Here is a 15,253-nt window from a genome sequence, read left to right as displayed (position 1 = left end):
GGATAAATCTTAGAATTAAGTTTTTGAAAAGCTATCAAATATCTCACTAAAACCATGTTGTGGTTTGTTTGCAACTTAGCATATCTCAATGAATTTCGAAACTGACTTATTTAAGCGAACTATCCTTAAGTTAAACAACTGTTTTGCTTTTGGATGACATGTGAAACTGAGATCACTTAAAACAAGAAGAACGTATTAACTCCTCCTGGATATACAAGAAAAGGGTTTGCATGTTCAACTTATGTCTGATCGTGCATGATTTGTTAAATCAAAGTTTCCCAGGTGAGAGACCAAAATTTATGTTGCTCCTAAGCATGGGCCAACTCTTACGCTAAGGAGCTGTTAGCTTGATTACTTTAGTCCAATATCTAGATAAATAAATATGAGAGCCTGCAATTTGTTTATATAGTTCTGGGAATCATTGTTTTTAAGACTATACTCTTCATGCAGTGAATTAGTTAAGCCATTAAATTTGTAGCAAAAAGAATTAGATAATTCACAGTAGCAATTTCTTACAAGTGATAAATAACAGATAACACTTCTTGTTCCTTGTAAAAGCAATGTTATTAAAAATAAAAATAACTATAAAATATGCTTTGATGTAGCATAAAGAGTGTTACAATCACATTTCTCAATTGTTAAGAAGACCCGCTAAACACAGTATAAATTTTGTAGTGCACAAAATTTGCACTTCAGGCTCACTTCGGTGAGCCTGAAAATAAACTGTAGTTTTCTTAAGACATTTGAAACAGAAGTGACCTTAAAGTATTTGCTACTCTTTTTTCTGGTTCACATTGAATCCTGAAAAGCATCACTTGTGGTTTATTGAATAACGCTGAAGTACTATACTTGTTCAAATCTGAAATGCTTCTTCTGCAACTTTGGGAATAATATTAATATGTCCATCTCTGTCAATCTGAGTGAAGTAATGTAAGCAGCAACCTTATTTAATCACATAATGAGGAACAAGTATTAAACTCTTGGGCTGGATTGTGATCTTAATCAACCAGCCTTCATTAGCTAACACAAAAGTACTCTAGAAAACAGTGCATAAGCAAGAAACGAGAATGCATTTTGAATGCACAGCATGAACCTAATGCCATTAGGAAGATTTCTGCTTGTCCTTTGTAAGACATTTAACAAGATAGCAACTGATGCTTTAGATTAGTTCTGCCAAGCCACAAAGCCTTGTAATCCTGGAAACTCCAACTTCACAACATCTGGAGAGCTTTTGATCCCATCTCTGTCATGGAGAATATGTTTTTATCTTTCCTTTGTTGAAAATATTTTGATGGCACTTCAAATATTAACAAACGTCTCTGGGTAATAAATAAATTATTGAGAGTGGAGAGGACTGTTCTAAAATTAGACAAATAACTGATTAATGTAACTGGCTGCCAGTCTTCTAGAGAAAGGCCTTAGTTTTTTTGAGAAAGGTTTTTTTGGCCTTAGTTTCTTACCATGTATGTATCACTAAAATGAATGACAAATGAATTACATAAGTTATTCTTGCATTCATTTCATCGACTGCACAAAATCAACTTTGAATGAGAAAAACTCCATTTGGAGCAATAAGCCTGTTGGTGAAATGGTTTTCTATGGTTGTTATACCAACGAACCTATTGCCTTTGGTTTGCCTACTCAAGGCTTTTCCTCCAGCTTCCTCTTGTGTAATCTTTCATTGCAGAACATTTCTTCCTCAAAGAAATGAGTAAAGTTTCCTGTCTCCTTTGAGAAAGTAGAGAAGGTGGGACCACTGGCAGATTCTTTAGAACCCCTAGCTCTCTGGTATGTGCAATTTGCTCCTTTTAAAACTCAAATGCCATTCTGGTGTTTACTGTAAAATGATTGTTTGGAATTAATGATAGAGAACAGGCATTTGCTCAGTTCTGTTGCTGTTTTCCTTTTTTCAAAGATCAGTGTGACTTCCTCTTTTCCTGTAGTTCTGCAGTGCAGATAAGCAGCAAGGAGATAGGGCATGGCCAGAGAAAATTAAACATTTTACATTCCCACTAATTTCAAGGAGAGAGATTTAAATAAGTCAGCTTGTTTAAAAAAGGGCTTATTTATGAATTACTGCCTTCAGTGCATGCATTGTAATCTGAGGACAGAAACCTTTTCCTTTGGATTTTAGCCTGCTCATTGGACTCAATGAATTTTCATAGTGAAATGTAGGGGACCTGCTAACAAAACAGTTCAGGTTCAGAATAAAGATTTTATTACTGCAATCAAAACAAGTACAAATGAGTATATTCTTTGTTGTCAGAACTTGTACCATCGATAATTTGCTTTTAAAGCTAAGCCTGTGCATACACTCATGTTTTTGGATGGTTTGTATCACAGTTGTATTTATCTGCACTTGTTTATGTTTTGCGACATCCGTTGGGCTGATTGGAAAAAGGTCCAACAATCTGAATGTTATACTGTGCCCTAGAAACTTTGATTAGCTTTATAGTATTTTATACATTATTACATTATACATAGTATAAATATAGAAATACAGCAAGAGCAGCAAACCAGGTCTCACCTGTTAGATTGCACAAAAACAAAGGGCACATCTCAATGTTTCTTGGATTCTGCTTCAAGTTGTGAATTGCTTTTCTACACTGTTTAACTTTAGCCTTTAGACCAGAAGTGTTTTATAAGCCTCATTTCAATGCTCTTCAATTCAAGCTAGGAGAGAAATTATTCAGAACTCAGAAGAGGTGAAAGGCAGCCTGTTATGCTTCTTCATAGATACTAAGACATCCTATAACAACTGTCACAAAACTTTATATAAAACTTTCCTTAGAAGTTTGGAAAAACTGGGAATAATGTTTGCCTCCATTTCCTGTTCTCCTATTCCTTGATTACCCCAGTTACTAAGTTAAATATGACTGGTTCAAGGAAGGGAGAGGGAGGCAGGCAGAGAGAGCTTGGCTCCTGATGGGAAATTTAGCTCTGCTTAATGTACTTTGCAGAAAAATTGATTATAAGTTTCAAGTGTTCTGACACATTTACAGGAATTAATTCTAAAAATAAAATATGTGTGGTGCTCTTTTCTTTAAAAATTAAAATCTTTCTAATTTGTATTGGAGAAATTTCAAATTGGAACATATTATCATCTTTTGGGGTATTCTCAGTTTTATTTAAAATTTTAAATAAGGGAATAAGAAATGAGGAAAAATGTAAAAGTATAGAAGAATTTTTGCTGATTGATTTTAATGGGATTTTACTGTTCATTTATATACAATGGTTCAGTGCAAGAGCTTAATTCAGTATTTATTGTTATGTGTCAGATTTATTATTTCAAAATGCTATAAAACTAAAGTACATCTTTTTGGCAATGGTATTACAAAGTGTGGAAAAGAAGTTAGGGTGCAAAAATCATGCAACACAAATTTAGCACAACAAAATTCTGAAGAATTTTTAAATTAAACATTGTTTTATTCAAATTTGGTCTTATTTTTACTGATATTAATGAAGTAATCTTATATAGATTGCTCCTCTCTGTATTACTTTTTCAAGGCATAAGTACTGATGTTTTGCACTTTTCCTTAAGACTGCAAATATACTTAATATTTATAAGTATATTATACTAATTATGCATTGTTTTATGGCCTTTTGTCTAATTTCTATTTTCTTGTCTTGTTTTTCTGTTTTTAAAATATATTTTTAGTTGATCACTACTTAATTATTCTTCAAGAAACAGAAAACAATCAGGAGGTCCTAACAGTTATTCCAATTAATGAAATACACTTGTTTATCTTCTTGGATATAAACCAGCAAACTGCTTACTAAAATCATGAATAGACACCAATGTCATATGTGCTTGTCACTTTCACATATTAAGCCTGGAAAAAAAGTAATTACAAATTAAGCAACTGGTGAAAGCCAGCCTCATAGTAAATAGCAAAAAATGGCCTTTACTATTTTTCTGTACCAGACAGAAGGAACAAATAAATCAGGAAATAAATGAGATCAATTTGAAAGGCGATGTAAGGACCCACCTCAACTAACAACCCAAGAAAGCAGAACTCTTGAAACAGGCATTGTCCCAAAAGGAACTTTTATTAGGGGTTAGTGACAGTAAGGAAGTCAAGGCGAGATCTGGGGAAAATTCCATTTAAACAGTATAGTTAAACTAGCAATCTTCCTCCTCCCGCCAAAGTCATCTCAAGGTCTTCTCCAGTTTCGTTTCTCCGTAACTGTCTCCATGATAAAGGAGAAAACAATTTCCTCTCAAGTGGATAGGGGCAGGAGAGGAAAAGCGGAAAGCGAAAGTTATCCCAAGCGAAAGCAAATTCCGCCCCCAGCAGAATGGCAGGCCCCGAACAAGAGCACATATGCTGGGAAAACAATAAGGATTTGGGGACTTGACGTACCTCCCCCAAGAAGAACGGGAAATCCACCTAGAAAACAGAAAAGGAAGGGGAAAAGAAACAATACAGACATATCAATCAGGTTTATCAGGCTATTTAGCATGGAAATATTTGAGAAGTCTAGGGGCTCTAACATGTTTCTTGTACACCCACTCATTCTGGGTGTACTAGGCCACTAGGTACTGAGTGACTCCGTGATGTTTTTGAGAATCCGAAATATCTTTAATTTCAAAGTGTTTTTCATCTCAGGTGCCCACACCCATGATAGGTGTGGGCACCTGAGATGCAGGAGGCCTAAGGTTAGAGGTAACCTCCGGTTTGAGTAAGCTGCAGTGGAAAACAGAATGGATTTTTGGTAAGTTTCTTGGCAAGTCCAATTCAACCGTCACAGGGTTGATGATGTGCTTGACAGGAAAAGGTCTTACAAATTTAGGGCCTAATTTCTTTGAAGGTTGTAAAGATTGCAAATACTTAGTGGAGAGGTATACCCTGTCCCCAACTTTATGTGGTTTTTGTTCCACCCTCCGTTTATCGGCTTGAGCCTTATAGGCATCCCTGACTACTGGCCAGGTATTCTGTAACTGTTTAATTGATTGCTGCAAGAAAGGAATTTCAGGTTCCTTGGTAGGGAATTCAGGCATGGCTATGAAGGTCATAGCTACTTGAAATGGAGTGAAACCTGTACTGGAATGCACAGCCTTATTATAAGCAACTTCAGCAAACAGGTAACAGGTCAGACCAGGCAGTACATTTTTGTACTGAATTCGCTTTTAACCGTATGAGTTCATACCCTTCATTTCTTAGATAATCATCTTTCTTCTGGCATTCTCTCACTGTATTCTACCTATCAAATGAAGATGTTTCATTTTCAATTCATCAGAATTAACCACTGCGATCTGATCGGTACACCCCAAACTGGAGTCTCTTCGTTTAGCCAAAGTGTCACTTCAGCACGTGTGCAACAATCTTTCACTGTGATGCTGATTTGTGCAATTAACAGGAAACATGTTATACAAGTTACTTCCTTTCCAGTGTTATTATTTCTGTTTGTTCCACAATGATTCTTACTCTCTCCTTCTCCCCCACTTTTTTTACAGTTTTTTACCATCGAAGCAAACTTTTTAGATGCAATAACAAAAGTATATCTTGTTTTGCTGCAGGTAAGCAATCCATTAATTTGATGTATTTTTTACTATTAACTCTGATTCTTATGCAGGGCTGGTTAGGAGTCTTTGAATGGCTCCCTCTCAATTCAAGGAAGCTTTTTTTCTAATGTTGAAATTTTGTACTTTCTCTGCACCCAAAGAGCAACTCTGAATTTCTTTCCAAGTTAGCAATGGCATTGGGCATTAATCACACTCTCTGGGTACATGTACATTTTGGCACCTATTCAATAAATCTTATAATATTACAAATAATTGACTCTTCCTTATCTCATAATAACACTGCATTTCCACCATCAGTATAAATACTTTCCCAATCTTCTTATCAGCTTTGCTGTATATAAAAACCAACATGGATTTCTTTGAAGTAGAAGTAACATCATCTGCCAAATGGAATTCTTTGCAAGATAGATAAATGACAATAGAAATATCTATTATTCCTCACTCCAACTCAAAATCTGTTCAAATGTTATAGTTGGAAATATGTATCGAGGAAATATAGATAGCAATAGCAATGGCATTAAGACTTACCTACTGCTTCATAGTGCTTTATGGCACTCTCTGGATGATTTACAAAGTCTTCACTTTACTGACCTCGGAAGGATGGAAGGCTGAGTCAACCTTGAGCCGGTCAGGATTGAACTCATGGCAGTGGGCAGAGTTAGCTTGCAATACTGCATTCTAACCACTCTGCCACCACACCGAGAAAGGTAAATATTTTTAAAATATTTATTGTATTATGGAAAGGGTGTTAATTAGGAAAGGTTATGCAAAATAGGAACTGTGGACTTCTTACCAAAAAAAAAAAAAAAAACCCATCCAATAACAATTGATGAGGCAGGAAGATGATACCTAGGATCATCTTTGAAAGGATTCAAAGAAAATGTTAAGAATTGTGCTCGAGGTTACCCGCTGTGTTACAAATGTATACTTTGATTGAAAGTAGGAGTCAATTAACTTGGATCTAATCTCTGGATAAATATCTTTACCTACTGGTTAAAACTATGCCCCAGCCCTAGTGGATTGACCCATCTAATATTGGCAGACAACTACAAATCTGACTGAAAGGTAGAATAAATTCTAGCTGCCCTTACAAGAGCAGAAACCAATGTTAACAAAACAAAACAGTGATGGGTTTCCTCTCCCTTATTTACATAGTAAAGTCCTCATTTCAGTTCTGACCTGGAAATTCATATTTGGATTTGGCAAGGGGGGTATTTTCAGATGACTTAGAAAGAAACGGTTTTAGTCCTGTCTGGACTGGGCAGCTGAAGATTTCTCTTATCTGAATGCATGGAGGCACTGGAAATTCAGGCAGTTTCAGTCCTTCCTTACCATTTGAAGGGCCTTTTGTCATGCTGTACTGTTTTAGAAATTAGCTACTGTTATAGCCAAAGAGCAATGATCAGAGCATTTTCTCAGAGTTGCACAAGGAAACATATGAATTGTTTTTTACTCCGGATGATAATAAGAGAATTAAAGGAATGGAATATTTCAAGCCAGGGCAAGCAAGTGGATGCATTCTGTATCCTCTGGACCAGGGCTTTTCAACCTTTTTACCGATTGTATCACTTTTAGGATATGGCAATATTCGAGTACCACCTAGCAAGGTGTCAAAAACTTGATGACCAAAAAAAAAAAAAAAAAAACCTGTTCAAAGTTGCAATTGCACTGAAATGACTTATGACCATTTTTCACACTTACGACCATTACAGCATGCCCAGTATCATGTGATTTATATTTGGATGCTTGGCAACTGATTCATATTTATAATGGTCACAGTGTTCCAGAGTCATGTGATCCCCTTCTGCAACCTTTTTTTTTTTTTTTTTTTTATTGAAATTTTTCAAAAGTTTTACAAATAAAAATCCACCCCCCCCTCCCCAACCACCCCACCCCCCCCCGACTTCCCAGAACTGAATATAGGATTATTTAACAAATATTTTAAAAATAACATTTGCAATTTATAAAATAATTAATAATAATAATAAAAATCACAGTAATAATATATATAATAATAATATACATAACATAAACTTTAAAATGAATAATATATACTAAAAAAGAAAAAAAAAAAAATAAAAAGAGAAGAGAGAGAGAGAAAGAAGAAAGAAGAAAGTAGACGAAGAATAAAGCATATATATATAAAAAAAAAATATATGAATAATAATACATAAAAAATGTATATATATAAAAAAGAAAAAGAAGAAAGAAAGAAAGAAAAAACAATCATTACAAATTATAAAAAGGCTAAATAATATTTTTCCATATCCAAATTATGTTGTATAAAATTTATCCATTTTTCCCATACCGCAAAAAATTTTTCTTGAGATTGCTCCTTTAAGAAAGCCGAAATCTTTGCCATTTCTGCCAAATACGAAACTTTATGAAACCATTCTTGTAAAGTAGGCAAAGATTCCTTCTTCCAATATTGTCCTATTAACAACCTAGCGGCTGTAATCAAATTTAACATCAATATAACCTCCTTAGCATCACAGTCAATAACAATACCTAGTAAAAATAATTGCGGAGTAAATTTTACCCTCCTTTTAAAAATTCTTTGAATATTCCACCATATCTTAATCCAAAAAGCTTTTATATGCTTACACGTCCACCAAATATGGTAATAGGTAGCATCCAAATATCCACATCTCCAGCATTTCGGCTGTAGATTAGGGTACATAATGGACATTTTCTTTGGGTCAAGGTGCCATCTATAAAACATCTTATAAAAATTCTCTCTTAAATTTTGCGCTTGTGTGAATTTAACATTTCTTATCCAAATAAGTTCCCAAGTATCCATTGAAATCGTTTCACCAATATTCTGTGCCCATTTAATCATACAATCTTTAACTAGTTCAAGTTCTGAATCTAATTCCACTAAAACCCCATAAACTCTCTTAATATGGGTTGGCCTTTGATCTCTTACTTGTTTTAAAAAAATTTCATCTTCTCTAAGCCAGCCCATTTTACAATCCATCTTCCATCTATCCACTATTTGTCTATATTGGAACCATGAATAAGTTAAGTTTTCATGTGTTAACTCTTCCAAAGATTTTAACTGCCAGTCTTGGCCATCCCATCTTAATAACTGTACGTAAGAGACCTTGTCCATATTTACCCCTTTCCTTATACCTTCTATGGCATGCCGAGGTATAGCCCATAATGGTATTTTGAAGTCACTTTTATAATACTTTCTCCACACTCTTAGCAAAGAGTTTCTTATAATATGAGACTTAAAAACCCAATCCACTTTTTTATTAAATATTAAATAGGCATGCCATCCAAAAAATAGGTCCCAGCCTTCCAAATGAAGTATTTCTGTATTTGTTAAATTCACCCAGTCGCTAATCAATGTCAATACTACAGCATCATAATACAATTTCATATTTGGTACCTTGAGTCCACCTCTCTCACGAAAATCTTGCATTATTTTAAGTTTCACCCTTGGTTTTTTCCCTGCCCAAACAAATTTATTAATACCTTTTTGCCATTCATCTAAATTACGTTCGTTCTTTAAGATAGGTAACATTTGGAACAAAAAAATAAACTTTGGCAGGACATTCATTTTAATAACTGCAATTCTGCCCATAAGGGATAACTGTAAATTATTCCAGTTTTTTAAATCCTTCTGTACCTCCATCCACAGCTTTTCATAATTATTTTTATACAATTTTACATTAGAAGCAGATAATGTAACCCCCAAATATTTTACCTTATCAACAATTTCAAAGTCTGTTAAGTTAACTAGAGCCTGTTTATCACCATTAGTCATGTTTTTAGCTAATATTTTGGTCTTATTATTATTAATTTTAAAGCCAGAAACACGTCCATATTGTTGAATCAATTGTAATAATTTCACCACCGAAGAAACAGGTTGAGACAAAGTAACAACCAAGTCATCTGCAAAGGCTCTTAATTTATATTCTTTTTTATTAATTTCTATTCCTTTTATTTCTTGAGACTCCCGAATTTTAATCAACAAAATTTCCAGTGTTAAAACAAACAATAACGGAGACAACGGGCATCCCTGTCTTGTTCCTTTTTCTATTACAAAAGCCTCTGACAAACCCCCATTTACAATAATTTGAGCAGTCTGTTTTTGATATATATTGGATAATACTTGTAATATATTTTGTCCAAAATTCATCTCCTTGATTAAACACAGCATAAACTGCCAATTCACTTGATCAAAGGCTTTTTCAGCATCCAAAAATATCAGGCCTGCAGAGACTTGGTTATTCTTTTCTAAATACTCTAATAAATTAATAATTTGTCTAACGTTATTCTTCATATACCTTCCAGTTATAAAACCCGATTGATCCCTATGTATAAACTGCTGCAAGATCCCCATAAGCCTGTTAGCTAAAATTTTTGCAAAAATTTTGTAATCCACATTTAAAAGAGATATAGGCCTATAATTTTTAGGCAAAGTAAGATCTTGACTATCTTTTGGAATCAATGATATAAATGCATTACGCCAGGATGGAGGGATCTCTAACCCCTGTAATAAATTATTAAACAGTTCACACAACGGTTGAGTCATCTCTTCTACTAAAGCTTTATAATAAATAGATGTCAACCCATCCGTACCCGGCGCTTTGCCCAATTTCAATTGTTTAATAGCTGTAACAATTTCTTCCTTAGTAATTAAACCATTAATCTTTTTTTCCTGATCTTCTGTTAATTTAGGAAAGTTAACTTTGCCTAAATAATTATTTATATCTGTAATTTGAATATTAGTACCCTTATATAATTTTTGATAGTATTCTAAAAAAGATTTCTTAATCAATTCTTTCTGATAAACCAATTTACCATTATAATTTATTTTATCTATATTCCTCTGTTTCTGTTTTTTTCTTAACTGATAAGCCAACCATCTCCCTGGTTTATTAGCATTACAAAATGTATTTTGTTTCATAAATAGCAAATTAGTTGCAGCTTGATCAGCCATCAGCATGTTAAATTGTGTTTTTAACAATTTTAAAGCTCCTTTAACCTTTTCATCTAAGGGATTTGAAATTAAAAGTTTCTCTTTTAATTTAATCTCCTCTTCCAAGTCTTTCCGTTTCTGAGTCTGTTTCTGTCTATGCAAATTATTCATTTTTATCAAAATACCACGCATAAAAGCTTTACTTGCATCCCAGACCATTGACATTGATGTTCCCTTGTTCATATTTAAAGTAAAATATTCCTTTAAACATTCCTTTAATTTATGAACATTTTTTTCTTGTTTAAATAAATTCTCATTCACCCTCCAGGATCTCCTATCTTCCTTCTCTACAAACAGTTCCATCCAAACTGGACTATGATCGGACAATGTCCTAGGAAAAATTTTTACATTCTTCACCCTGTTGTATAAATCTGTTGTGATCAAAAAGAAATCAATTCTTGAGAAAGATTGGTGTCTATCTGAGAAAAACGTAAAATCCTTTTCTTCTTGATTACGTTCACGCCAATAGTCTCTCAATTCCCAATCTTCTTTCATATCAAAAAAGGCTTTAGGTAATTTAGCCTGTTTAAAAAAGGTAGAAGAGCCTTTTTTGTCCATTTGTATATCTAAGACACCATTCCAGTCTCCCATTAAAATCACAGATCTATAGTCCAACAAAGTTATTTTCTGATGTAGTAACCTATAAAATTGCTCCTGTTGCTGGTTTGGTGCATACAACCCCACAATAAGAATTTTCTTGCCATATAAACCAAGTTCAAGCATAACATATCTTCCGTAAGGATCTGATTCTAACAAGGTAGCGGATAGATTCTGTTTAACATAGATTACCACACCCCCTTTCTTCCCAGGGGCGGGAGATACAAAATGAGATCCCAAACGAGGATTATTTAAATATTTTTGATCTTTAGCTGTAATATGAGTTTCTTGCAAGCAAATAATATCATTGTTATGTTGTTTCAAATAGTGGTAAATTTTTTTTCTCTTTTGAGGAATATTTAATCCATTAACATTCCAAGACAGGAGCTTTGCCATCTCCCTTGGCCTTCAGCCTGGAGAAGATCCGCTCAAATTCTGCTGCTGATGAATATGTAGCAGAGCTTTTGGGTCTTGCTCCTCCCACCGGCACTGAAGCAATTTGCTGAGTAGATTCTTCAATTTCTTTTTCTTTTTCTTTTTTCTGTTGTTCTTTTTCTTTACGTTTATGTGCTGCACGGGTCATTCTCTGTTCTTTAACCTCTGGTTGAGACATCCATACCACCTGTCCAGCAGTCATCATCCCTGTACCTTCAGATTTCTGTTCCATCTCTTTGTCACTCAAGACTTTATGCATCATGGGCAAAGGAGAGCCTGCTCCCAGGACCGTTTTATAAAATTCCTTAGCTTTAGCAACTGTATTAAGTCTATAACGTGTCCCCGCATGGCTCAAAACAATGCCCATCGGAATCTCCCATCTAAATGGCATTTGTCTTGCTTTAAGTTCATTTACTAAAAAAGCAAAATCTTTTCTGCTTCTTAAAATTTTAGGTGGAATTTCCTTTAAAATAATAATATCTTGGGCAGCAATCTGAAATCTTTTATTATAAAAAGTTTGTAGAATCTGATTTCGCAAAGACTTCTTAGCAAAATATATCACCACATCTCTAGGCAAATTCCTCTGTTTTGCAATCCAAGAATTAACTCTATAAATTCTTTCCACATCCCCACGTAACTCTTCTTTATCAATATTCAAAATAACAGCCAAGTCATTAATCACCATTTCCATCAAATCTTGAGTTTTATCTTCTTTCAGACCCCTTATTCTCAAAGCATATTCCATCTGTCTATACTGGAACATAAGAATATCATCTTGTGAAGTCTCCACTTTTTTCTCCATATCTTGAAATTTATAATCCAAAAGTTCAACTGTTTCTTCAATTTCCTCTACTCTGGAGTCCAGCTTCACAACCACTGAGGCCATTCCAGATAGAGCTAGAAGTATATCATCCCTCAAAATAGCATTATTCTGTTCTAAAAGCTCCTTCATCTCTTTCTTCATTTCCTCCTTAGTTTCAGATTTATTCTGGTCCAAAAGTTGTTTCATTTCCTCCCTAAACTGTGAGACAGCACTTACCATTATTTCTTTAATGTCTTGTGCTGATGTGCCAGATGGGGGAGGTGAAGGTGGAGTGGATTTAGGTTGCTGCACTGAGGGTATTATTTTAAGTTGTTGTTGCACAGTAGAAGTAGCAGGAGAAGAAGTTACTTTAGAAGCTGCAGTAGCTGGTTGTCGTTTTGAAGCCATTTTAATTTATCTTCCTTTCTTCTTAAAAATACCGATAAAAATAAGTAATCCAAAAAAAAATTAAAAATAAGATAAAATAAAATAAAATAAGATCAATCTAAAAGTCCCCAAGAATAAAAAAGTAAAAAAAGTAAAAAAAAAGCAGTATTAAACAACAATTCAGCCGATCCGTCTTTTAAAGGAAAAAAAACTTTCAAAACGCCATTTTACTTTCACTCTCACTTTTCCGCCCGAAAAAAAAGAGAAAGCTCAAAAAAATAAAAAAAAATCAGCAGATACTAAATAAACTAAATAAACTAAAAAAAAATAAAATAAAGCTAAACTATAAATAAAATCCTTTAAACAGTTCTGTCCGGTTTAAGATTACTCACGGTTTCTTTAAGTACGGAGATGGTAGCGGCGTCTCGCTTTGTTTCCGAAGAAACAAAGACAGCTGAGAGGCGGAGAAGGCAATGAACTCCGAGGGAACCCTCTTTCTACCCCCCTAAAAATAAAAATCCAGGGAGAGTTAAGAGGTTCTACCTCTATTCATGCGATCTCTACCCCTTCCCTTCGCCCGGGAAGGGGATTGCGAGCCGCGGGCCAGCTGGTAAACGCTGTGCTCCGCGGATCTGACACCTTCTCAGGAGGACGGCTACAAAGTAGCCGCCATCTCCACCGCTTTAACCACCGGAAGACCCCCTTCTGCAACCTTTTGACAAGCAAAGTCAATGGCAGAGCTGCTGGTGGCCAAGTGCTAAGGCCAAGTGCTTCCTCCCTCCCTTCCCTGCCTCTCTTTTTCTCATTTCCATCTTCTTCTGAAGGAAGAATTTGAACCCCCTCCCCATATTTTCCCTCTTCCATATACTGATCAAATAAGGAAAGGTCTCCAGAGACAGAAAAGACAAGCTGCTGAGTGAACTAGCTTAAAAAGTCACATTCCCCTTTAAGAATTAGCTACTGGCTCTAGAAAGGAAAGTAAGGAGCACAGCTGGCACTTAAGGAAGAAAAAAATATATAAGTACTGGCTACCGGCTAAGGCAACCTCCCCAAATGGCTCCATTCATAAGTAAAGGAATGCTACAGGCAAAATCCATTCAGGAGAAAAATACTTCAAAATCCCTTGCAGCAAAACTTACAGCTAACAACAGCAGAGCAATAGAAGTTAACAGGAGACATCAACCATCAGCCAAATAGAAATTGCCAAACACTCCTTAAGAACACAAAGCCCTCATTGCACAAATCCCAGCACTTCAAAGTCACAAAAGCACATAAGAATCCTTCCACTCTCCATCTCCCTCCCTCCTCCGTGCCTCAGCTCCAGCCATTGCTGCCTTTTTTCATTCCTCTTGGAGGGTGACCCTTCCCCCACTGCATTTCTTGCCTCTTTGCTGCTGCCAGCACAGGTGGCTGCCACAGCAGTTGTAGATCGGCTCATGGCCAGCCTGCTTGATCTCCTCTCCCCCCACCCTCCCCCTCCTTCTTCCCCTTCGGTGCAGCTGACTCTGCCTCATCCCAAGACTGCTGTTTTCTCTCTCTCTCCCTCTCCTGCCCAAACTGCCTCCTTTTATAGGCTCTCCTGTCTCCATCCCCTCCTCCTTTCTCATGGGGGAGGGTGAGCCAGAAGCGAGCCTAGGGCATTTGCAGCTCCAGAGGACTCTCTCACTGCAAGTCCTGTGCTGGTTCTTTTCCTCCCCCACTACACTTGGCTAGGCAGGGCTGCGTACCACCTGCCACTCATTAATGTACCACAAGTGGTACGTGTACCACCGGTTGAAAAGCCCTGCTCCGGACTATCATAGCCATAATAGCAAACATTGGCCACGATATCTGGGTTTATGTAACCCCAATCATCTGGGAGCCTCTATTTTGATAAAGTTACTGACTGAAAGTGATCTAATACAGTCCAGTCACAAGCAATCCAGTGAATGTTGCTGAAAGCAAAACTGACTATTTTCCTCCAAAGAGATCCACCAGACACATCACTAGAAGCTAAAATCATAAGGCTACATCTGATTTACTTTGGCCATGTGATATGTACAAATTCATTGGAGAAGGCAGTGATGCTAGGAATGGTTAGTGGAACAAGAAGAAGGGGCAGGCAAAGAACACGCTGGCTTGATAACATCAAATCTGACACAAACATCCAACAATTGAAAGAAGCTGTGCTCAACAGGGTAGCATGGAGAGCACTTGCCTATAAAGTCATCAAGAGTCAAACACGACTGAATGGTGAATATAACAACATATCCACCGAGGGATGTATATTAACAGAAACGACCAGGTCCGGTTCCATTTTCTCCTTTTTTTTTCAGGAAAAAAGAAAAAAAATCTGTAAGGAAGGTTTCATTTAATTACTAAACTGCACAAGGCAGACCAGGTATCCTTTCATCTTTCTGAATCTTTTAAAAAGCCTGGTATGCTTGTGGGAGTCATCTTCTCTGCATTTCCTGGTTTGGTCATTTGACTTCATGACATTGCAAACTCAGATAGTCATTCCAGGAAGGCTTGGAGA

At 35.8% G+C, this 15,253-nt stretch overlaps 1 protein-coding gene across 1 annotated transcript in view; it reads left to right on the top strand.

The window, feature by feature from the left end:
- Window positions 1-1,721: 1,721 nt before the first annotated feature.
- Window positions 1,722-15,253, top strand: part of IPCEF1 (interaction protein for cytohesin exchange factors 1) — a 58,045-nt gene continuing 44,513 nt past the window's right edge. Inside the window, exons 1-2 of the mRNA XM_039358259.1 lie at window positions 1,722-1,788; window positions 5,459-5,521. The gene's annotated coding sequence lies outside the window, so the exon portion shown is untranslated. The remainder of the gene's footprint in view (window positions 1,789-5,458; window positions 5,522-15,253) is intronic.

This window comes from Crotalus tigris, unplaced genomic scaffold, assembly GCF_016545835.1.
Source record: "Crotalus tigris isolate CLP2741 ecotype Arizona unplaced genomic scaffold, ASM1654583v1 scf7180000019007.31208882:3723066, whole genome shotgun sequence".
NCBI classification, from domain to species: domain Eukaryota; kingdom Metazoa; phylum Chordata; class Lepidosauria; order Squamata; family Viperidae; genus Crotalus; species Crotalus tigris.
This window is presented reverse-complemented; position numbering and strand designations above follow the sequence as displayed.